This window comes from Bactrocera oleae, chromosome 6, assembly GCF_042242935.1.
Source record: "Bactrocera oleae isolate idBacOlea1 chromosome 6, idBacOlea1, whole genome shotgun sequence".
NCBI classification, from domain to species: Eukaryota; Metazoa; Arthropoda; class Insecta; order Diptera; family Tephritidae; genus Bactrocera; species Bactrocera oleae.
In genome coordinates, this window is record NC_091540.1 from 39,394,215 (window position 1) to 39,420,328 (window position 26,114).

The window sequence follows — 26,114 nt, forward strand, 5'->3', positions numbered from 1 at the left end:
CCGACTGTGAAGACAAAGACATCATAAAACTTTACACTTTACTACAAACAATTTAACATGCGGCCATTACTCGTGCAAACTGGCGTGTTGCAACTTTCTAGCAAACCCATTAACTGCGGGCTGGAAACGAACTCCGGGTGGAGTTGTGCTGTAACTATAGACGACTTGTGATGAGTATATGAAATGCATAAGAATACAGTTATACGAGAAGGTTTTGCTAAGTCAGTGGGGAATGAAACAAACAATAAAGACGTTTTATTTCTTAACTTAGATTTTCGTAATTTAGTCTATCAAAAGTTTATTCACTTCTCATCTATAAAGTATTCTCTCAAAATTCACCACAAAAAAAAGCCTTTAATGATAAACTCATTTTTAAAGTTTTGGAAATAAAAACAAGAAAAACGTTAAAATAGGTTGAAACAAAGCTATAATACCCTTTTCAGGGGCATTTCATATACCATAAAAAGATATAAAAATATCTGTATTCTGATTTTGATCGATCAGTTTGAATGACTTCAGTGGGGAGTTATCTGGTCAAATAAAAAATTTTTCCATAAAGGGACTTGATTTTGATCGATCAGTTGGTATGGCTGCTATATCCTATATATATTTTCTTAAAGTTTCTGGGTGGAACACAAGGCTTCAATAAACTAATTTTAATTAAATTTATTTAAAGCTTCCTTCTTTGAGATATCCCGTCTAATGCTGTTCTTGTGATGTCATCTTGGCGCTTACACAACGTGTGTCCGATCCATTTCCATTTACCGCGACGGATTTCAATGTGGGCTGTTGTGTGTTTGATCACAGCCCAAAGGTCAGCATTGCTTATAACACTGGGCTAGAATATACGCATAATCTTGCGGTTAAAGAAGGATTGCAGTATTTGATGAGCACATGTTAGTTTTCACTGATTTCACATTAAAACCGAATATTTTCAGCTTCGTGCGTTTAGATAAATGTATGCGTTGCTCTTCATATTTTGTCTAGCGCACCAAATACGCCATATCCCTTAAACAACTGGTAGCGAATATCAACAATATCCCATATATATCCTATATATTATATTCTTGACTAATTCACACCGACAGACGGCATGGTTAAATTGTCTCAGCTTGTCACGGTGATTATTTATCTTTATAAGTGTATAATATATTTTATAGGGTCTTTGACTTTTCTAAGTGTTACAGATTATGTGACAAACTTAATATACCATAATTAGGATATTAATATCGGCAAGTCCTTGGTAATTTAAACCTTTGATTTTTCCGTTCGATCGTCAAAATATTTACAAGAGGAGGCTTATCAAAAGTTACCAGTTGGATTCATAAAATGCCGTTAAAGTGATATAACCGCTTACTATTGCATTTCTATTTGACTAAGTCACTCTATTATGCAATTTGCCTGTTCGATTCACCAATCTTCATATTTTGCCGATTTTAAGTCATCTTTTATGTAATTAATTTGATCATCTCGAAATTAATGGTGCATTAGGCTAAGAACTCATAACAATATTTGTCGACCAATTTTGAGCCATTCTTGAACCTTGGCCTTGATGACGTAGACTTTCTGTGGTATTCATCTAATAATTCTAAAGATCACGTAAGAGAAGAAATTTCATGCAATTTTTGTTTTGAACTCTGTAAGAATTTATTAGACCTTCGTTTATAGCGAGATCGCGACTGCAGCGTTGCATTCAAAGTAACTACACAAACATAGTGCATGTATTTAAGAACGTTCAGCCACAACGAAATCAGTTGAGCGTTGCTGTGCAAAGTTAGTCCACCGCGGCTCTTTCGCTTTACTTTCAGCTTTAGCATAAATGCTTACGACTATGTATTTACTTTAGTTGTGTGGGCCAGTTTCGAAGTTCCAAAGCAAGCTTGATTGCGTCGCACACTTAAGCTGATTTGAAGTCTTGTGGTCACGCAAGTTTTGTGGGCGAGATGGGTTAAAAGTTAGCAACTATGGCATTTTGAAGAAGGGACTTATTCCGAAATGTAGTTTATACCAAATACAAAAGCAACAACAGATGTAAAATTTTGCAAGCATGATAAAAATGCGTACTTTACTCAGTTTGACCGACTGATAAGTTGTTATTTGATAATTAACCAGCGATTGCAATTTTAGAGTGCAAAAAAAAAGTAATTAGGTATTTGTGGAATTATAAGCTAAAGCCAATAAACAAACCATGTTTTCACAAATGAAAATTGCAAGTCGGAAACAATGTCAACGCAGCACATTAGGATTTATATTTGAAGTATTTATATGTGTATAAATTGGTAATAATGACTTCGTCAATTTAATTTTTATTTTGAAAACAAAAGAGAAAAAACACTCACTACTCAGTTCATCACGGTAATCAATTATGTACTTATTTAAAGAGTATCTAACTTTTTCTTTAACTATATGTGGTATAAAGTCAACTGGCAGTTCAAAAATCTTTATAATATGTATATGGGGGCTATGGGAATATCGATTCAACCAATTTTTGACACAGGGGTATATTATTAGATTGACCGATATTTTCGGCAAAAAGTCAGTCATACACACTGGGGTCCACAAATTTGACATCTGAATTATTGAAAAGTTCGATTTCGACAATTTTTGAGTGTAAGATGAAATACATTGAGGGCGCTATTTGTGCAAAGTTTTATCTAGATACATTAATTGGTTCTTGATTTATATACTAGAAAGTGAAAGATGGATTTTAAAATTTTGTTATATGAGAAGAAGGCGTGGTTTTTATCTGATTTTGCACATTTTTACACTGTGATGTAGGAATATCAGGATAATATTGCGTACCGAATTTGGTTGAAATCAGTGGAGTGGGTCCCGAGATATGGATTTTCACCTCAATGTAGGAGGTGACACGCGAATCGTCCGAATTTGACACCGACTCCTATAAAACGCTCTCGTACCATACCGCTTTTAATAGTTTTTAACAAAAACGTTTTATGGGAAGAGGGTAGGCTTATAATCCGATTTCATCCATTTTCACACTGTCGGTAAGAGCTCTTTGGGGCAATTGTCTTAACCGTATTTGGTTATTATAGCTTTAGTGGTTAAGGATATGTATTTTACCACAGGTGTCCCTTGCTACTGCAATCCTCTATTCGATTAATGAAGTTTTGTGGGCATGGCAGTGGTCCGATTATGCTCATCCACGAACTCGTCCCTTGATCATTGATCAACACAAAATCCTTCGTTCAAGGCCTTGTCATTCATTAAGGTTGAGTATTTCGCGAGAGATCTTGACAACCGACTTTAACAAACCAGTTTCCAGAAATACGCGTTTACAGGTTTAAGTCACTATACTTGTATAGCCGATCTCGAGCGCGCAACTGTTCAAGGTTGTATCTCCAAAACTATTAACCGTATCAACTTGAGAACTTAGGGCAATATCCTAGAGATGTTATAGAATTAAATAGCAGAATAAATATGCCGTGAAACCCATGTAACCCGTTAAAAGCAGGAGAGAATAAAGGGAAATAGGAATATAAAATAAATATGTGTTTAAAATAAAAATTAAAAGAAAAAGCAACAAATATTCTGCTCCTATACCATTTTTATTTAAATAGCAGTGATATTTAACTCATCATCTGACGCAAAAATCTTCAATTAGGAGTGCTGAAGTCAAAAGAATGTAAGACACAGTATTAAATCCCATAAGTATCCTCACTTAAAACAACACAAATCTCTGCTTAAGCTCGATAGTAAAGTTTTTCGTTTTTATGTCACTTCGGGGGCGGAAATAAGAAGAAAAGAAAACTGTGTAATTGTAGAGAGTTTTGTCCGAAAGTTGGTTTACTTGCTACATTAGTGTCGGCCATTTTAAAAATTGTACCAAATAATTGTTACTGAACATACTTTACAGTATATATTTAATAAGTAAAACTTTTCAAATAGTGGTTCGAATTTTGAAATTCAAAATATTTTTTTCAAAAAGGGGAAGCTTTAAGCTACAGGAAAACATTTTTGACAAATTTCAACTGCCGTTAAGAAGCGACTTGTTATACACATAAAAACATTTTTTATAAGTCTGAAATTAAAACATTTAACGGACACTAAATCGATAGTTGACATAAATCGATAGTTGTTCAAACATCTCTAATGTACTTATACATAACTATGGCTCACAAGAATAGAAGCTGCAGTCTGAAAAAAATCTCGCACTAATCGCTCTCGTTATTGAAGGATACGTGTATACTTATGTAAGTTAGAGATGGGTTTAATGAGAAGCAGATAACGGTCATAAAAACTCGCAAATAACTAGTAGTTACTTTTGCGTATGTAGTGCAAATGGGTAAACAAAATGTCTTATGTGCCAACTACAAATTTTTTTCCAGTTTTATTTTCGCTTAATTATTTGTATCCTCAACTTTTAACTCTTCAAAGTGGGTTTTCATTGCTACTTCGTACAAGCTAACGGTTCTAAAAGTTTATACATATTAGAGAGTTGTACTATTGTATATATAGCTAGAGATATCATTTCAAACTAAAAAATATCGAAAGATAAAGTCTTTAATTGAATTTCAAATCTGTTGTGTGGAATTGAACATTATAAGCGTCCGGGATATAGATTTAAAATCAACGAATTACAAACAAATATCGATAAGATTGTATATCCCAAATAACGCACACATTCAAATAAATCTTTAAGGATAAAAGCTATAAAGGATATTGAGAAAACACAATAATAAACAACAACATTAGAGAGATATCGAAGAATGGCTATTTGACTAACCATAAACAATTCGTAAGCAGCTTAGCAGCACATACACACAAACAGTCATATAATATCATATAATTGTAGGAAGGGAGGAAGTGTGTATGTCTACTTTGGCTGCGTGCAGATAAGAAATGCTTTTAACACAAGTGCATACAAACCAAAGTAGGGATAAACTTCAATGATTCAAACTCCAGAAGATCACAGAGCCAAACAAAAACTACCTACAGTAGTGAAACAAATAACAGCACAGTTAAGACAGAGGGCAGAAGAAGACGTTGCAGAACGAATAAAAGTGAAATCGCTGGAAACTGTATATTGGATAAAGAGATTCTTGACTAAAAACACCTGAATCAAATTGTATAAGTAAAATTTAGACATATGAAGCATCACAACAATAAATTGAACTTAAGTTAAAGAGAATACCTCGTGAAAATGTGTAGTTAATAAAAAGAGTATTGAAATTTGTTCAATCCATAATAAAAAATTTGTTTTAATAATAAGCCGGTAGCAAGATAACACCGGTCAACAGCATTTTTAGCACGGGTTATATATACCTCAGATTTGTTGCTTTTATACATCAAAACAAGAATATGAATAAAAAAAAGTTCTGCATTGGCTTTTATGTTTAAACAATGAAAAAAACCAACTCAATAAAAATACACAAAAATTTTACAAATAAATAATTTGTTAAGAAAAACCGATCATCAATTAAGGATTCATTCTTCCAATAGGCAATTCAAATGTTTCAAAATTAACAGTTTCACTTTTCCTGTAATGTTCCGTAGAAGTTTCTCTTATTAACCTCCAAGTATAGTCCGCAATGCTGTATACTGGCCTTGGTAACATCTCTCAAATTCCATTATATCTATATTATATAAATTCGTAATCATGTCGGTGATCTGCTCGTCATAATTGTCAGCCCTATGGTTTCCAAGGAAACCATGGACTACTGCTTTACAACTATTCCAGGATTTGTTCTTCTCATTGCTAAGTAACTCGGGGAACATATCACAATCCATAACATTTTTATTTGAGAGCTTACAAAGATTCCAGCTTTTATTTTCGCCTCTGAAAGCTTTGGACCTTAAACCTAATTAATGTGATCAAAATAGTTAATATCTATACACAAAAAAATAGGAAATAAATTCACCATCCAGAACATATGGGCAAGAGTTACATGGTACATGTATAACGCATTTTTTGTGCTGATTTTGAATAGGTAGATTGAAGTATGCTTAATATGTTTCGCAAATCTTTAAATTTTTACTTAAATCATACTTTTTCTCTCTCATTTTAATAAATTCGCCGCAAAAATAGCGAGTCCCCTTTACAACTATCCAAGACATTTTGAACTGGTTGTTACAAGAAACACTACTTCATCTATATATATTTGCTTGTATAACCAAAATATATTAAGTAAACCGGAAAAGGTGTCTAGCAGTGAGGAAGATATTGCTGCTCAAATTTATTTCAAATCCAAAAATCAAAAGTAATAAAGTAATTCTGGTAATGAGCGAAGGACTAGTCAAAACATTGGCTTTTGATAAAATAGCGGCTCCACACAAATAAACAAAAAACGTTTTTGATGAAAAAATTTAAGCTTCAGAGTGGCTTGAATGTCAAAACTATTATTAAAAATCTTATTTCTTGGATCATTACCTGAAAAATATATCTAAGAAGGTTGTGTGATAATTTCAAGTCGTTCGGTCTAGTCGGAGGTACAGCGTATCGAGAAAAATGCTTTTAAATGTTCGGGACCGGTTATCATATCACCGAAACTATTAGCCGTACCATTCAAATTTTCGGAGAATATTCTCAAAAATATGTGCATTCAAAATATATGCAAAAGTTTTTTTTTTTTTTTTGTAATTAAGGGGTCACTTAATAAGAATGCAGAAAGTGACACAGCGATTCTGTAAGAATAATATCTCAATATTTCTTACAAAGCAATTGATATCATCCATACCGCTAAGCATATGAAAAAAATTTTCCAATGTTGAATTGGACTAACAGTGGTCCGGACCTAAACATGTGGAGCGTTCTAACCATTATATCCTATTCGACTCTAATGGACAAAAATCGAATAGAGTTTGTTTCGTTAATTCGATTCCTCGATCAGTAGTATCAGTCAAAATAGATACAAAAGGCCATAAAAGCAATGAAATCAACTGCATTATGCTAGAAATGGACTACAGTATGATAGAGAATGTGATCCCCCCATCAGGAATCAGCCACAAAAGCTACCTTAATATTATATAATATAAATATTTCCTTTTACGCCATCATGTTACATTATTTCTCATACCAAAATTTGTTTTCTTCCTTTGAGTAAAAAAGTAAAGAAAAAAATTCAAAAAGTGCTGGTATTTATGTTATACTTATCTTCTATCGTCTTTTAATTCGAAATTCCACATGTTTCAACGATAATATAGAAATAGGGAATGGCAAAAAGAAAAATGGAATGACATAAACATTTTTTATTTTCACTCTTGTTTGCCTTCATCAACTCGCCACTTTAGTTTAGAGGAAAATATCAAAAATCAACTATGCTGGCACCATGCTATTCCTCAATTGCCAGAGCTAAGAGCAATAAGCAGAAAATCACAGGACAATATTACGACTACAAACAAAGCTGATGGCTTGCATCCAGTGCCCTTTACTCGAGTGCCACGAGGGCTAAGTTCTCCCTGTCATTCGCAAACCTCGCTTTCCGCTCAATTGTCTCGTTGAAGGCTTTGGATATTGCGATTGTTTAGTGGCTATCAATTTCTTCAATCTATTTTGTTTATATAAACGCAAACGCTGAAAATACTTTAAAACAAATAAATAGAATAAAAAGCACCGCGAAATAAATTAAAACAAAGAATAAAGATATCAATATAGGAAAAAATTCTGCACTCCACCAATGTTTCAGCGACGTAAAGCGTCGAATGGAGAGCGCACAGCACGCTTCGCAGCACAAGGTCTAAAAGTTTTGCGCGAGTTATTTGGAGATTTGGCGTGTGGGGTGGGACCAGTCGGCGCTCTGTCAACTCTTCAAAGTAATTGATATTCATATCATTCGTTATGCATATGCGAATGCGACGTTTGTGGGAAAGCAAACGCAGCATAACAACAATAACAACACAAACATGTAATCTGTGCAAAAATAAGTTTCACTAATACAACAACAAAAACCACTGCGACGAACGCAAGTACTCGCACACACGCAAGCAACCAACGTGGCAATAAAAGCAACAACAATAGCCATAAAGTAGCACCATTAGTGGCAATCTTATTGGCAGCAATAGAACCGTTATCAGAGCCACAATACAACGCAGAATGCAGCATAAAACAACAAGCAAATAGCGCAAGACACCGTCACTGACAGCAAGGAATTGTTAGATAATAAATCAGATTAGAGGCACAAGTGAAATAAGTGGATATAAAAAGCGTCCTTGTAAAATCGAATCAAATCGCATAATCGTAAAATCTTTATTGTCCTTGGTTGTTTGTTTGCCATCTCAAGTTTTTCTCTCATTTCTTGGAAATTTATTTGCTTAAAAGAAGAGTATTGCGACAAATATAGAAGATGAAGGTATATTACTATACCCTGAACAGGGCATATTAAATTTGCGACGAAGTTTGTAACAAACAGAAGGAAAGTCGAAGACCCTAAAAATATATATATAAATGATCAACAGGACGAGCTGGGTCGATTAAACCCTGTCCGACTATACGTCTGTCCGGCTGTCTTTCTGTATATGCGTAAACTAGTCCCGCAGTTTAAGAGATATTGCTCTGAAATTTTACACACGCTCTCTTCTCCCCAAGAAGCTGCTCATTTGTCGGAACCACTTATATTGCAGCACTGTCGCATAAAAAAACTTTTTTATTTGACAATATATATAAATGAGAGGAAAACTTATATGACGCCCATATTTTTACTTTCTTTAGAATTCTCATACTGTTATTAATAATAATGTGATCAATAAGCCTATTGTCGAAATTCAAAACGAAATAATTCGATTTTGGAGACTAAATTCGAAAAAATTGAGAACTTTCTTTTTTACTCTCGAAAAAAATTGGTTTGGTCCAATACCCAAAAAAAATTCGATTCTGCAAAATAATGTAATTGCTATGGAAAGGTTACGATTAAATCCTATTAAACTTGGTATATTTGTTAGCAACTTGTCTACTCACATTATTCTTATATAATATTACTATAATTCACTAACGGTTATGACTAATTTGGATTTATTGTAGAAAATGTCACACAGGTAGTTAAGTGACTCACCATAACGGTTTACATTGACAAAATATTTTGGATATATGCTCATATCGTCAGCAACCTCCCGCAAGTGAGAAGCATTAAGTGCAACACAGCACACAGGCAAATATTATCACAACCATTACTGTCAGTTAGCGCTCATAATCAATTTTCAATAACCGTTATGCAACTCAAGGAACCATATAATAATATCCAATGGATGTTGCATGTAATAACAACAAATACTGTTATCAAATATAAATTACACTTTGGTAAAAAAAATGTTGACGGTAGCAAAAGTATCAAGCAGCAGGATGCTTGAATAGACTGAATGCACGAAGCAGCCAGCAGGAGTGGTGCACACAGCGATCACAGCATTGTCATTACCCGTTATGACGGCCATTCAATAATGCTGCACATCTAACGGCGATAGCTATTCTTCAAGTCAATGTGCCAGCTCTTTCTCTGCAGCTTAGCTCAACTCAGCTCAACTTGGTTTAGAACAGGTTATGTTAGGTAAGGTTAGTTGACTGTAGTGACAGCGTCCAACTCGCTCAAAGCGCGCCATTCAGTCACTCTCGAGTTTAGTGGAAAGAGATAAACATCTTATTGACACTAATGCTATTATATGGCAAGAGGTTAGCCAGATAGCAGTTTGGGACCACGACCATCGGCTAGAAAGAGATTAGTTTACGGACAAAGTAAAATTAGAACCATAAAAGCTGAAGTTTTAGGCATTACCGGAGTTCAAGCGCGCTTTAAATGAGACTGAATCCAGAATTATACTGGGATAATAGTAGCAGACAGAAGACAGAGATGTCCCCTGTGTTCGGTAGTTGGGTGCTGAAAATGTGGGCCAAATACCTCTATGTTAGTGCGATACTTTGGTCAAAGCTTCAGAATATCAAACTCTTGCCATCGTTTATCAACAGAGGAGCATTATGGAATTACCTAAGGAATCTGGAAGGGGCATATCGCAACAATCCAGTCCTTTAGCGTATTAACTCGACAAATTGGCTAAAGCTTCATCAAAAATAACGCGCAATTCTAAAATCTCTTAAACTCAATTGCTCAGCGCTCGGAGCAGATGACCCTGTATACACACCCAGACAGTGCGACGACGCGGGAAAAGACACTTGAATCAAACAGCTGAGTGATGCTCAATTCGTCGCATCGACCGCCAGTCTTGAATATATGCTGCAGATAAAAAACGGTATTGGCCCAGCAAACAACATCCTACGGAGGACTTTGCGCTCCTTAGCTAACTGTTAGTTGCGTTTCAATATCTTCACCGCCCCACCACTTTACCTCGATTTTTCACAGCAATCGCTATTGAAGCTTTTAAGCCGACAGCGAGGGAATATCGGGCGTGCGGTGTGTTGTGTATGTGGTAGCAGGTGGCATCATCATCGTCTTGCAGGCTGTCTAAATATGCAGCGTACAACATCAGCAACTTATTTGCATACTTTAGCATTTTTACTCGCTTTTCCACTTATTTTTCTTCGTTTTTCTTTCTTTTTTGCTTCTACCACGTTCAGATCCATCTCGGGTTTTGCTTATGTGGCCTTACTTCGTTGCCAATCGCTGATTGTTGTTCCGCCCCCTGCTCGCACATACACATACATACATATATTACTTGTTGTTGTTTGGTTTTGTTCGTTCGCACTTTATTTTTTGCCCTGCGTCTTAGCATTTTGTTTACGAATTGAAAGTATCTGCCAAGTAGAGCATCGAAACACCATTCACCAACAACCATTTGCCATTTTCGGTGGCATCAAGCATTGGATTACACTGCTATTCTTTCGCCCTGCTTGTTTAGCCATTGTCGTAGGGCGAAGGTCGAAAGAGAGCTACTCCAACAACGCCTCGTCTATTTTCAATTTGAGACAGCTGCGATAACCGGAGATTAAAGTGTCTTTACGTATTTACGGTTGGAAAACTTCCACCATTTAGTTGACAATGCATTGATCCTTGTAGATACAAATAGGTGTCCGCATCCCCTGTTATTGTTGATATTTCGCTGATATTGAGCGTTGATTGAAGAATGCAATTCCATTTCTTTTTAATTTTATGATTTATGAACTTCGGCTAAGTGGCAGAGAAAGTGGTGAGAGATAGTGAGTGGATGGATTCCTTTACATGCAAGCTATTAGGCAGAAATAAAATTAAGTTAACTGTTTATGACCGCATATTTCATAGAATAATGAGGACGAAAATAGATGAACGTACGTACGTACGTGGATTAGAAAACAACAACAAATGTTAATCATCGAAAATCTCTTTATTGCTTTTCAAAGTATTCTCCTATTCTTGTCGAAACACTTTTGTCATTCTGATTGAGATATCTCCAAAACATGCGTTCTGAACGCATCAACCGCCTCTTCCGTGCGGAAATAAAAAGAAGTCATTCGGTCCCAAGTCAAGACTATACGGCGAATGACTCATCAAATCGATGTTTTGAGTGTTCAAAAATGTCGTTATTTCGGTCGATGTGTGAGTGCTCGCATTTTCGTGGTGAAGAGTGATCCGTCTTCGGTGCGTGGTTTTCCTGATTTCTTAAAAACCAACTGGGAAACAAATGGTTGTGTACCACTCAGAATTTACTGTTCTGCGTTGTTCTAGTGGTTTGGTTGCGACATGTCCAATTTTTCCAAAAATACTGGCAACCATTTTTTTTAGAAGTGCAAACAACTTTTGTTGGATTTTGCTCATCTTGAAACATCCATACAGTCGACTGCCGTTTACTTTCGGGCTCATACGCGTAAATCCACGATTCATCAGCTGTCATAGACGTGTTTCGAAGCACCATTATCGTATTTTTTTTAAACATTTCTCTCGACCAATTGACGCGAGCCTTTTTTTTCTTTTGAGCGATTGACAAATTGTGTGGGATCCAAAGCGAGCAATTTTTTTTTTAAATCATATGTTCTTGCAATATTGAATGTTGGTCCTGCTAGTCCCTATAATTGTCTCTATCTTACGATAGGTCACATGACTATCATCAGTATACGCATATTATCTATAGTTTCCAGAAAAACAACTAATTTTGGACGACCTTCACGAAATTCGTCTTGGAGTGATCTACGATTTTGATTGAATTAACCACACTATCGATAAACACTGGTCCTTGATGCGGCTTCATTGTCAAAAATTTAATTAAGTTCATCGATGGACTGTTGCTGAGTTAATCCACGTCGAAAGTTGTAAAAAATAATCGCGCGAAAATGTTATTGGCTGAGAAGAACATTTGAAGTTACTGTAAACAACATCACCAAAAATGTCAAACTTTATGATAAAGTTGTGAGTTACTAGATTGCCACAATAGGCGAATCCCAAAATATAAAAGGCAACCTACGTAGCAATAGTTTGGGCAAACATATTAGGGGCAAGCGGACAAGTTGGAGCTATAAAATGTAATACAGGATAAAAGAGAAACTTGATAAGTGTAGAGGTGGGAACGATGGTGGCGAGAGCTGTTAAAAATGTTGAAGTATATCAAGATCAAAAAAACTGTTTGGAATATAATAAAATATTTCAAGACTATAGAAACCGAAATCACATAGACTCTAACTATCTGTGTCAGTGTATAAAATTCATTTAAATCGAGCCTGGCCTGGGAGTAAATGTTGGATAACCTCTAACGATACCCAGTGTTATTTTACTATCTAAAGACCTAATTACACGATGACGAAAACTAAACACTTGGAATACTCTTCACAAAAGTTACTGGTCCTTTGAGCTGAAAAGTGATTCGAGGATGAAGAGATTGATCTGTTTACAGTTGCTAACTATACAAGGTACAATTCAAAAGTCTCAGGACTTTTTAAACAACACGGCTTCTAGTGGTGCCATCTGTCTGAAATTGTTATCCCTCAATTGTGTATTCTTCAGTGCTGACTTGTATAACAGCTGAGATATCGCGCTACATGTGACATTACATTTGTAGTATCGGTCGGAAAATGAGCATCGAACAAAGAGCCAACATTAAGTTTTGTTTTAAACTTGGTAAAACTTTTACCAAAACTCATCAAATGTTGAAACAAGTTTATGGCGATGATTGTCTATCCCGTAGCCGTATTCACGAGTGGTTTAAACGTTTTCAGGAGGGACGGGAGGACTTGGAAGACGACGAACGTTCGGGCCGGCCAAAAGATGTTGTGAACGAAAAAAACACGGAAATTGTGCGTGAATTCATTAAAAAAAGAGCCGAAATCATCGCTTAAATATGTGGAATCGGAATTATCAATCTCCGCGTCGATTTTTCGTATTTTGATAGAAAATTTGGGCCTCAGAAAGGTTTGTGCTCGATTTGTCCCGCACACTTTAAAACAACACGAAAAATACCTCAGAATTTAACATTCAATTTGACCAAAAATCGCATTCATATCATCAACAATTCACCCTATTCGCCTGATATGGCACCCTATACCGACAAATTACCTAAAAAAGTCATTCGATATCCTTCTTGAACGAGCAAAACGTTGTATTCAGGCGGAAGGAGACTATTTTGAAGGCGACCAATAAATTTTTCAAAAAAAAAAAACAAATAATATTTGTTTTTTAATAAAAGTCATGAAACTTTTGACTTGCACCTTGTATTTTGTAAATAGAGACAGGGCTGATATGGCATCAGCTCCATTGAAATATGGAGCTCCAGAAACACACGTTTTACTTTTTATACCCTGAACAGGCTATATTAAGTTTGCAAAGAAGTTTGTAACAACCAGAAGGAAACGTCAGAGACCCTATAAAAATACATACATAAACATAAATGATCAGCATGATGAACTGAGTTGATTTAGCCATATCCGTCTGTCTGTCCGTCCGTTCGTCTGTATATACGCGAGCTAATCTCCGAAGCTATATGCTTGTTAACTGCTTGCATGGAAAACTTTTTTATTTGACGAAGTATCTTATTATATTATAGCTTCGGGGCAACCGAAGTTAACGTTTTTTCTTGTTTAGTATTTTTGTGAAGTCATTCAAGCAGCCACTTTAAAACGTTTAAAAGCAGCCTTCAAAAGCAAGGATATTGGGTGTCATATGAATTGAGACCAAGAAACGCTGAAAAAGACGATTTTTACTGGTAATGAAAAATGAATCCATTACGAGAACCCTAAACGCAAAAAATCGTATGTGAAAGCCAGATCAACGGCAAGGCCGAATATTTATTAAGCTAAGATAATGGTCTATATTTGCTGATATCAGAATGCTCATAATACAGGAGCTACTAACACCGGGTGAAACCATTATTGGAGAACGCATTTGTTTCGGTTGATGCAAAACGAAAGGTACGCATCAGAACAAGGTAACAAAAATTGGCTTGAATCATTCTTGGCCGCAGTTCTTTTGGAAAAATGTTATGGCTTCAGTTGAACAATACTTGAATAAAACTATTGTATGTACATGTCGTTCATAAATAAACGTTGAAATTTTGAAAAAAAAAAGAAAAACACACAACTTTGATGAATTGGTTGCAATAAAATATAAATTCATTGTTGAAGCGTGCGATCGGAGCAAGCACTAAGAGATTTTTTATAGACATTCGATCAAAATCCTTGTTACCGCTTTGCATGTTGTATAACAAAATCAGCCTTCAACTTACGAAAAAGAGACCTCGAAATGGATTCAAAAAGTCGTTCAGACCGCTTATATTTATTTACACATGGTTTAAATAAGTAGCTTCCATATTTTTCAATCAACTCAACTTATTTAAGAAACCAAATAATTCGCTTTCCAAAAGGAGCAACTGTGGGTCACGCCTATTATTCGCTACCGATATTCTGATCAGGTACTTTTTGTTCGAACTGGCCAAAAGGAGGCAGATGTGAATCCAAATAGTATCTTTTTAGTTTACAATTTATTGCAATTACTTCTTTAATAAATTTGCTTAAGTACATGTTCCCTATTTCTACACTTTGTATCAGTTTTTTAAAGTAACTCGCGGTTGTTTATTTAGTCGCTCTTCTCTCCGTATTACGGAGTGTGCTGCAGTAAATCCTTTATGTCATCGCGGCAAAGGCCGCTTCCGTTTCAAAGCGTTCCAGTCCACACGCCCGAAGGTTTGTAATGAAAACACCTTAATGCAGGTACAGCAACAACAACAACAAAACACAACTCGTACAAAAGCAGCAAGCAAAGCGGAAGGCAACAAAATTCCGACCAAGAATGACGGTGCCGCATTTTGGTGGAAGCGAAACAGTTTGGAAATACGAGAGGCAGCCCATGACCATTAACTTAATGAGGGTCATTGCTTTGTTGTTGGCCGCACTCTATATGCCGTTGCGCGGCAACGCCGCACCGCCGCTCGTCATTAAGTAATTTGCAAGTTGCAAGCTTTTACACATGCCACAGTTGTTGTTGCTGCTTACGCCACTGCACTGCCTGAATTGTTGTAGTCGGCGTTAATGCTTTTACTTAGCGCCAACCGCCTGGCGCCGTAAAGCCACCTGCAAAGCTGCTGAGCTCTAAGCAGGCTTTCTGTATGCGCACCTCCAAAGCTGTCTGACGGTCGGTCCGCACCGTTACTACACTGCCGTAACCGCCGTTTGCTGTTGCTTGTTGTTGTTGGGTTGTTTGTTTGTTGTTCTTTACGCTGCATTCGCTCGTGTTGGTTAATTAAAATAAATCCGCTCTTTGCAGTTTTGCCGTTTAACTTCCGTTTCCGTCGCAGCCGCAACAATAGCAACAACCGCAGCAACAGTAGCAGCTAGCAGCAGCAAAGGCGGCAATGACAGCGCAGAACGAGAACTTGAAAAAATAAAGCTAAAGCGAGAAGGTATTAAAAATTGTGAATGTTTGTGGCGCCGCAGTGTGTGTTACATGTTAAAAGCGCTGCCCTGCTGCGCTATGTGGCAAATGGTATTGAAAGGGAGCGCCGCTTCAAAGTGCAACCTCACTAATGCTTTTATTTTCTACAACATTAGGCAGCTGCAAGCGCCCGGAGTTCTGCTGGTGTTGCAAGGGCGTTGCAGTGGCATTGTTCATAAGGTTGCCGTTGTTATTGTTGCGGCGATTATTGTTGCTTTCTTCTCATGTTTTTCAATTTCCATTTTGCTCTATGCAATTTTTATGCGCACTTTTCAACGACTTTATTTTATTGACTTTTTTCCTCAGCCCCCTCCGAGACTTATTGCTTGAGCTTCATACGAGCTCCGTTTACATGCGAAAGCTTTAGAAGACATCCAAATGGAAATGAATATATTTGAAGTGATATTGCTGTAAATGAATATGTATTAGTATAATTGTTTTCACAGCTTTCAGCAGGCGTAAGCGGATAATAAAACCCGGGGTTGGCTCTTTAAATGTCATTTCATTAAGTAGAGTAAACATTACATTAATTGGGGGCAGTCCAAGTTGATGCTTGTTGTTGTAATGAGACGAACAGCACAGATTATGTACATTAGTCCAACGTCTCTTGATGTGTACAAACAGGGATCCCATTGAATGAGGTTGAAAAGTTTGCCGAAGTGCTAGTGAAATGAAGTCTAGGATGGTTTTTTCCAATGTGATACATATAATCTAGTCAAAGAAATAATGCTATTTTAGAATAGGTAAGTAACCAATTTCATGAAGCTACGGAAAGGGAATTCTATATTTGTTAATTTAAGACGGGTTTTATAAAAGGTTCAATCATATATACAGCGGTATACATGTAGTCATTGAAAAAGAATAAATATCGATTCAAACCTTTAAAGTAGGCATAACAAGAAATAATTTCGAGTTTCAAGTACTGTTAAATATCCGGTGGTTAGTTTTAGCCTAAATGGAAAGAAAATATTGAATGCAAACTTGAAATCCCTTGTTTTGGATCTTATTTAGATATTAGATATTATTTAGATTTTCTAGAATATAAATGCGCTCAAATAGGTCACGAGGGAAAGTCAAAATCGCGCGAGGTGGCTCGTTGGTGCAGCCAGGGACTGCCAGTCCAGTAGTTCATAAGTTACCCCAAATCGTTTAGCACCTTCATGGATTTCTGTGGATATTAGAGGAACGCTTTAAGTCTTGGAACCCCACCAGTACAGAACGTTTCACAACTATCATGGGATTGTGTGAATATTGATATTCGATATAGGCTGCTAGTCCCAGTTTTTTCACGACTTTAAATATTTAAATTTTAAATATAAGTAAAAGTAAATGGGCAGTTAAAATGTTTATGAATTTTGTCAAATCCACTGTATTGTAGAGTTTGTCTCAGTTGGGACGCACTTGGGAGCTTAATGAGCCTAATGATGGCTTAAGTGCCGAAAATTTGGAGCATCTGATAAATATTTCTATCTTGTGAATATTCCTTCAGGCACTTTTAAAATGCAAACTACATCGTCCGACTGTTTTCTAATTGCGCCGACTGTATTCAGACCAGAATTTGAACTAATAGAATAAGTTTAGGCGTTGGAACTCAATGTTAATCCGATATCTCGATCCATTTTATTTGGAAAGAATCTCTAGCACCTTCTATTTAACGAATATATGAAAGGACGACTAGAGAACAATTATTGTTTTCATAACCAACAGCAGTGTAAAACACATCAGACTAAAGAAGAAATTAATTTCGATTCAAGCATATTAAGCTTTTGCCCGGTTGAAGAGCTTATCGAAAACACTCGACTGTTTACTAAATCAAGAAAAAGAAAACTTCAGATTCTGTGAACCTTCTCCGTATGCTCTCAGTGCTGTTACGTTTTTATACACGCTGCCCTTCCTGCAGCCAATAGTTAGCTGCATCACCTCACTCCTTTACGGCCAACATATGTTAGTCATATAAACGTTTATGGTCTTAAGAAGTGGGTTTTTGCATTGAAGCCTGCCGCTGCTTTTGTTTCGTGCTCTCTTTATGCGTTCAAATACCTTCAATAGCTGGCTCATCACAATCGGCAAAGCAGATAAACTTCAACAGTACGGTCATTGCCACGCTGAGCGGTGATACTTCATTTCAATCTTCAGTCAACAAGCTTGCGTACTTGAAGGCCCGTGCACATATTTATATACATATATATGCGTATTTGCACAAGCTTAGTCACACTTTTATCCTGTCGGTGCTTTTAAAATTTTTATTTTATGTTTTGTCTCCACCTCACATTGTGCTTGTCCCATATCGGCATTAACAGCCACATCATCGTTTAATCCTGATTTTCTTTATCCTGTTTTTATTTTCTCTATTAACATTGACATCATCATCGTCTTCATTGCTGTCATTACAGTACGTTCCAGCATCAAAGGCAAGTTGCCGATTGTACGTGAATAAGTACAAGCACTCGACTTCCGCACTCCTCCCCCTCGCTCCTATTCGGTACAAAGCTAGTCTCTTTAGAATTATATTTTTGTCCTACAACGATTGTTGTTTGTCACAGCGAAAAACTTGTCGTCATGCATGCGTACATATCCGCATGGTCGGCATTAAGTTGATCCTTAAATATAATTACAGCTTTTGTACCAGAGAAAAGGGTTAACCGCAATGGAATCAAAGTAATCATACTTGTAGATACATATGACACATAAAGTTGGGCAACGAAAGGAGACTTCTTACATAAAGGTCCAAACTCAGATTATTCTGCATTCCAGTCCATGCAAAAACACAATTTTTTTTGTGATATATTTGGCCATGTTTTACACCTGTGATATGGCACAGATTCACTTTACAAATGGCATCATAATAAAAACTATTTCTAAAGCGGACAATGTCAAACCACCGCGTGCATTTGTGTCTTAAAACGGGTTCACATAAAACCCCTTGCCTTCTCATAAAAACTTTGGAATGCTTTACAATTAGGAAGGCCGGACAAAGTAAATAGTAAAGATGTAAGCACTAAATATATATTTTGAGGAAGAAAATATCACAAAATCATTGTGTGTGTGTTTTTAGAAGCACCCTAACATGTACGCGTGTGCCATGTGATCTCGGAGGGTTTCTTTTTGATGAAGTTTCCACACGATAAATGCGTCGGGCGGATTTAATTGTGTGTATGGTATATTCAAGCGTTCACTGGAAGCGCTTGGGATATACGAGTATATTTTTTTAAATCTTGTAATTGCTTAGTGCACTACTTAGTCTTAATATAAATTATTGTAAAATACGCTTGAAGCTTGTTTAAAGAACACGGTATCGCAAATTTCTTTTCTGGAGTAAGTTTTCAACATCTGCCTCAAATAAACTATGACGAACAAGAAAATATGACTACTTTGAATGCGTTAGCTGTCGACGAAGGCTATAATCCAAAACATTTTTATCTGCAATAACCCCAAAATCTTTTATAAACTGAAATGTAGGAATAATTTTCAATTTTTTAAGAAACAATTATTTCGCAAGTCTCTTGAACATATTGGTTACACCGATTTTTAAGAATCAATACTCAAAAATGCAAGTACTTAAGAATACGTTGAATGCAAAATAGTGTTCCTCAAGTTTAGAATGACTTTCAAAGCCCTTTTTAAACCAAATTGAGACTGTTAGCCTCGACCTCAGTATCAATTAACTAAATAAAAAAATTACGACTGAAATTTCTCAACTAATATATGGATATATTCAGCTTTGCCATTGATTTGCTAGGTTGACTAGGTTTAGCACATGATTTTTTGCGTTTAGGGTTGTCATAATTGCTTCCTTTTTTATCACCAGGCACGATTTGATGCGAAAACGACCTACTTTGTAGCGTTCAAGCAGCATTGCAGCAGGCATGCAAAAGTGTCTTTCAACGTCTTTTGGCTTCAATTGATTTGACACCCGATTTGCGTGCTTTCAAATGTATCTTCTGCTTCAAATGAATGTCATATAATAAAAAAGACGCAGTTGGACAGTAGCTTTCCAACGCGTGTTCGGAATATTGGAACAATGGGATAACAATCAAGTTACGTCATCTCTCGGCAAGCCGCACGAATATAGTTATAGACCCAAACATCTAATATATCTGTTTAAGTTTAAGCATAAGTTGGAAAAAATTGCCACCTTTATTAAACTTGTATTTTAATTTCTGATAAAAATTAAACTAAAATAAAATAATCATCATAAATCGAAAGTGCTCTAACGACCAGGCAGTTTTTCTTATGTGTGTGGAGATTTAATTTTTAGATCTCAGCGTCGTATAAACCCTGAGTTTCACATAGCATAAATGTTGTGTGACGTATGTGAGACTGTTCGGTTGGGCTAAACAAGAACCCAGACATATGTCACTTGCTATACCAATGATTTGGACCAAACGAAAGGATCATGTAAGTGATTGCCATTTTCAACAAACCCATCCTAAAAAAAATGTTGAAAAAGCTATATCTGAAAGAGATATTCCCTAAACTCAGTGAGGCAAAAATTAAAGAGGGAATATTTGTAGGTCCACAAATATAGCAACTGATAAAGGAAAAAAGCTTTGAAGAAAAACTGAATGGTCAGGAAAGGTCGCCTGGAAATGTTTTGTGAACGTTGTCCAAAATTTTCTAGGAAACCATAAATTGTAAGATTACAAACACTTAATAAGTGAACTTATAATGTCACATAAAGCTTTAAAGTGTAATATTTCCAGAAAACTACATACGCGGGACTCTCATCTGGATTTCTTTCCGGCAAATTTGTGTGCTGTGAGTGACGGAAAAGGCGAGAGGCTTCATCAGGACATTTCCCTAATGGAGAACCGCCATCAATGCTAGCATGGTTATTGTAGGAGACTTAAAAAAGACCTCTCAGAAGCCAAATATTTACGTAAATCATGAATATTATATTTGTACTAAGCAATTTCTGTAGATTTTAAATGTTTGTACTTTTTAAAAAAAATATGTGTTTTGATATCACTAGCAAACCTGAGGTTTCATTTTTTTTTTCATTGACATATTATTGTTTAGTGAGTTTTCATGTGACTAAAAAGTTAAAATTTTGTTAACTAGTGTTAATGTAAGGAAATAGGACAAGGAAAGTTATTACTCTCTCTTACCAGAATTATATGTCGCGGCAGTTTTTTTTTTAATAATAATTGATAAATTAACGCAAAAAAATGTTAAAATTAAGCATATATGACTAGTAATCAACAATTTATAGTTATAAGACTAAGTCAGCTGTCAACTGTCAGCAGTATCACAAGCTTCGAAATTTTCTTACCTTTTTATTTATACGCCACAAGATTTTCGCTGGCAACGTAGAAAGTTAGCATTCGATGTATAAAAAAACTCTGCAAAAAAGGAAAATATTTATTAATATTATTTAGAAGAACTCATAAAAAGTATAGAAATTGTAAAAGGTGAAGTTGTTTTGCATAGTTTAACGGTAGATAACGGTTATGTTAAGAGTTACTTTCAAGTTAAATTAAAAACAAGAACGAAGCGGTAACTTCGGCTGCACCGAAGCTAGAATACACTTCACAAAGAAAGAAGTTTTCATACAAGAACTGAGTTTAGATGGGTTTGTTTGTATGACAGCTATGTATATACTACAGTAATCTGATCTGAACAATTTCTTCGGAGATTGTACCATTGCCATAGGCAATAATCGATCTTTCAGTTTGTATGGCAGCTAAATGCTATAGTCATTCGATCTGGAAATATTTTTCGAAAATTGAAGCGTTGCCTTGGACAATAATGAATGCCATATCTCCACACAAAAATTTGATTTCGATCGTTTAATTTGTATGCCAGCTATATGCTATAGTAGTCCGATATCGGAGGTTCTGACAAATTAGCAGCTTCCTGGGGTGAAAAGGACATTTTTAAAATTTCAGATTGATATATCAAAAACTGAGGGACGGACATGGCTAAATCGACTCAGCTCGTCATGCTGATAATTAAATATATATCTTATATATATATTCTCCGACGTTTTCTTTTGGATGTTACAAGCATCATGGCAAACGTGATATACCCTGTTCAGGGTATAATAATATCATTTTCAATTCTATTAGGGAATAGTGTAAAAACAACGCACCAATTTGAGATGCAACGGAAAGACCCGTCACCTGTCACTTGTGGCATATGTGTCACACACGCGCATAAATATTTTATGTCGTTTAATATGTCGGACTTTTATGCAAATGTAGTAGTGCATTTACATATACGAGTGTGTGTGTACGTGTGAGTTAGCATAAGTTTGGCGGCTTGTAAGTTGGTGTGTTGGCACAAAAAAACGCATGCAACGCATAATTTAAATTAATTAAAATTCACAACTGCCACTGCAACATTTTGTGGCACATTACCTAAAAGGATGTGCGCGGCTACCTACCCCAGCTACGAAACATTAATATATATTGTATATATATATTATGTATATATTTTTTCCGATTTTCTCCGTTGAAATTGCGGCAAACGCTTTGCTTCAGTGGCAACTAGCGAAAAGTGCCACGGCAGGATTGTAATTATTTGCAGCGCACCAGCGTGACAAGGCTGTTGCGCTGTAAGTGGGAGAGGGGGTGGTGAGGCTGCCTAACTTTCACTATACTTTACGTTCGTTCATTTGCTACACCATTTATACTACTTTCAGGAAGTTGCAAGCTTTTCATGGCTGCTGCAACAATGTCAGCCGTGCGGATTTGGCTTATGGCATTTTTTTTCTTTGAATAAATATTTCATATTCACATTTTTATTTTTGCTGTTCTACAAAATGAAGTTATGACAAGTTGGTAATTATGTTAAAGTACAAAAGTTTCGCCAACGAGTTGACGCTTCTTTGCCTTTGCCTTTATGCACTTTTTACACGCTGCCCTTAGACCTTGCCTCGACGCAGCGAGCTAATGACAGTCGCAGCTTGTAATGGTAGTGGCGTTAGTGAGCTAATGAAATTCTTTGCATAAATCAAAGTAGCGAAGACAAAGCAATGCGGAAATCTAGTTGGTTAAGTTTTAATGAGTTTCTTGTCAATTATACGAAGATATGAAATTAATTACTGCGACGCCAGCAAAAAAAAACGAATTCGGCAATAATTGTGCGCTGTAAATATTGGAAATACCTCGAGGAGCAACTAACGGCATTGCTGTGTTAAGTCCATCCTCAAGGATATTGATGGCTTTTTAAGCCTGCCTATTATCTTAGCAGCAGTGCGAATGTTTATGCTCGGGCCAAAAGTCAATGGGGAAGCAGTAAAAATTGAAAAATTACTGCCAGCATAATCATCAGCAGTTGTAGCATATTTTGCGGCGCCAATAGACACACACACACACTCATACAAAAACATACATACAAACACAAAATGCTACCTATGCGCCTCTCCACCAACCGCAGAGTTATCAACTGCTAGTCAATTCCAAAAATTGCCAAATAGCTGGCAACTTAACACAATGTTGGCCCCGAAATGCCAAGCAATGAACAATCAATTGCTTCAGTCCGACCAGCGCAGCCAGACAAAAAGCAGCCAACAGGCCAACCGACAACTCAACGATCTAACGAGACAATTAAATGGTCGGTGGAGAGCGGCAGAACCAACTGCACCAACTCCATACACACATACACAAGCACATGCCCACGTGCGCTGTAATATTACAAGGACGAGTTGTTTTGCTGTGAATATTTATTGGTGGGATTGTGTGGCAAAGAGCCGACGACGCCGACGACTTCTGCCGCTCGTTTGGTTGTATGTTCGTGTGCTGTTGCAATTGGCAATAAAATATGTCTATGACTGCAGAAGTTTAAGTGGTGAGGGCCTGACTATTACAACAACGACAGTAACAATAACAATTGCAGCTTTTACATGTGTTCACATATGCGTATGTGTAGGTGTGTGTGGCACTGTAAATTAAAGCGTGCAGGAGGAGTTGACAGCATGCAAGCCATATGCGACATTCTGTAGACAGTCATGCTCACATACACAACCATGCACACACATATACAAATACACATGCATACATACAATCGGCGAAGCGAACACACATTGCAAGACACCACAACGATTGACAACATAACAACAAGCCAAAAACAACAATAGCAACAACAATAGTGGTGAAAACAAAAATAACAACAACGACAGCAGAGTTAGCAATTTTTGTGGCTTTTTGTTCGTGTTGGCATGCATTGGTTTTGGTTTTCATTGTTGCAAGCAACAACAGCAAAGCGCAAATTTTTTATGTATGCTCCTCCAAGCAACCATTGTCAACTGCTGCAGTAACTAAGATAATTGTTGACCAAACGAAAGCAAAAAAAAATTAGGAAACACGGTGTGTCGAAGAAATTCTAAACAAGAATTAATGACATCGATAATACCGGAACTCGGCACTCAAGCTATTTTATGCGATATTGAAAATTGTGTATATATAAAAGGTATATAAAAGATTTCTTGATATATCGCTCAAGATAACTTGAACAGAGAAGTAAGTGGTTCTGTCTCGAAGCATTTAAGTTGAAGACACCGAAACGTTATATACGTTGGCAAGGAAGAACCCAACATTTTTTATTAAAGCAATAACTCACCCTTTTTGCTACAGCAAATATGTTGGACAAATAATTAAATAATTCGACAAAAGAATGGGCGCAAACATAAAGGTCATAGCGCACTCTTGAGAGCCAACAAAGTCCTTACTTATGTTCTAGGAGAGTTGAATTACGAGTTATTGATCTAGAATAAGGTTGTAGAATCGATCCAAGGGAATCTTAAACAGATCTCAGTAAATTGTGTGGCAATTTAAACAAGTCAAAACTAGTCTTTAGCCAAAAAGCATCGCATTTTGGTAGAAGTTTGCGATGAACATAGTCTAGCTGAGCGCGTATACTAAATGAGGTTTGCACCATTTATAAGTGGTGATATTGGCTTGGATGACGAAGAATGTCCTGGGCGGCTAAAAAATTTTTCTGATGAAGAACTGTAAGCATTACTCGATGAAGATAGTTGAGTCACTTAAGCAGCCTTTTCAAAACGTTTGAAAGCAGACGGCTGCTTTTAAAAGCACGCAAATTGGGTGTCATATCAATTGAAGCCAAAAGACGTTGAAAGACACTTTTGCATGCCTGCTGCAATGCTGCTTGAACGCTACAAAGTAGGTCGTTTTCGCATCAAATCGTGCCTGGTGGTGAAAAAAAATCCATTATGACAACCCTAAACGTAAAAAATCATGTGAGAAACCTGGCCAACCGGCCAAAACAACGGCAAAGCTGTCTAAAACCGGGTGATATCATTAATGGAAAACGCTACCGACAACAATTCATCAAATTGGAACGAGTGATTGCCGAAAAGCACGATAAGTTTTGCCTCACCCGCCTTTAGCCCAAACCTTGAACCGCCGTTCCTTCAGCCCCCGTTGTGCTACCAGTTTTAAGTCAACTTAAGGTTATTAATAATATTAAAATGATCACATCATATCATTTCATTTTCAATTTTTCACAAGCTCCAAAGCACAAATCTCGCAAGCAATAAACTTTTTGCCTGACAACCGATTGACTTGGACGCACAGTGCAGCAATAAGAAAGCACGTGCTAGAATCCAAACAACAATAGAATTAAAAGGCAAAAGGTAAAATAAGAGTTGGGAAACGAACAAATTGCATTTGGACGGTACAAAAAGCGAGACTTTGACAACGTGCCTACAGAGGTTGTTATACATAACGGATCTTTTTTTACCCAACAAATTAAAAGTTGTTTATGCGATGCAATGCGATACATATTGAACTGATGGACGGCCATGCAGCCAACAACAACGCAATAAACAATCAATGAACGAAATGGCGATGTACTTTTCAAGCGACTCAATGCACGTTCGAGCCCTTCAAGTCCTTCCGCATGCGTACGCCGCGCAAATGAATGGCAACAAATCAAACGATTGCGTTTCTAACGGACATTCGCTAATGTGTGGAAGTAGAGAGCGATGGAACTACACTTGTCATTCACGGATATCTGCTGGTCGAAAGCACGGCTTTGGCGCCAAGCCAGGACCTTGTATGTTGGTGAATGACAGCCAGGCGGTTGAAGGTGGAAACCAGTGTGGAAAACATGGAATATGAGTAATATCTGCTGGTTGCCATTAGAGGGGTACCGCACTATCAGACAATTACGAAAGTCTGCAGTTGAAATTAAGAGCATGGCAGAGGTCGCTCCAACACAAAGCTTAGCAAATTTTCTTTGCATAGATGTCGGTGTATATAAGGGCGCACATCAACTTTTCCAATACTGGAGTGTATGATTTGTGATTGATTGATTGCTTTTCGGTCAGAGCGGGTTTGAGGTTGGCAAATGCTTTTTCTT

General features: G+C 36.7%; 1 protein-coding gene across 5 annotated transcripts in view; it reads right to left on the reverse strand.

Moving 5' to 3' along the window:
* Positions 1-26,114, reverse strand: part of sfl (N-deacetylase and N-sulfotransferase sfl) — a 247,841-nt gene that overhangs the window by 195,085 nt on the left and 26,642 nt on the right. For all 5 annotated transcript variants that reach the window (XM_036365340.2, XM_036365327.2, XM_036365307.2 and 2 more), the window contains one exon: positions 21,061-21,130. The gene's annotated coding sequence lies outside the window, so the exon portion shown is untranslated. The remainder of the gene's footprint in view (positions 1-21,060; positions 21,131-26,114) is intronic.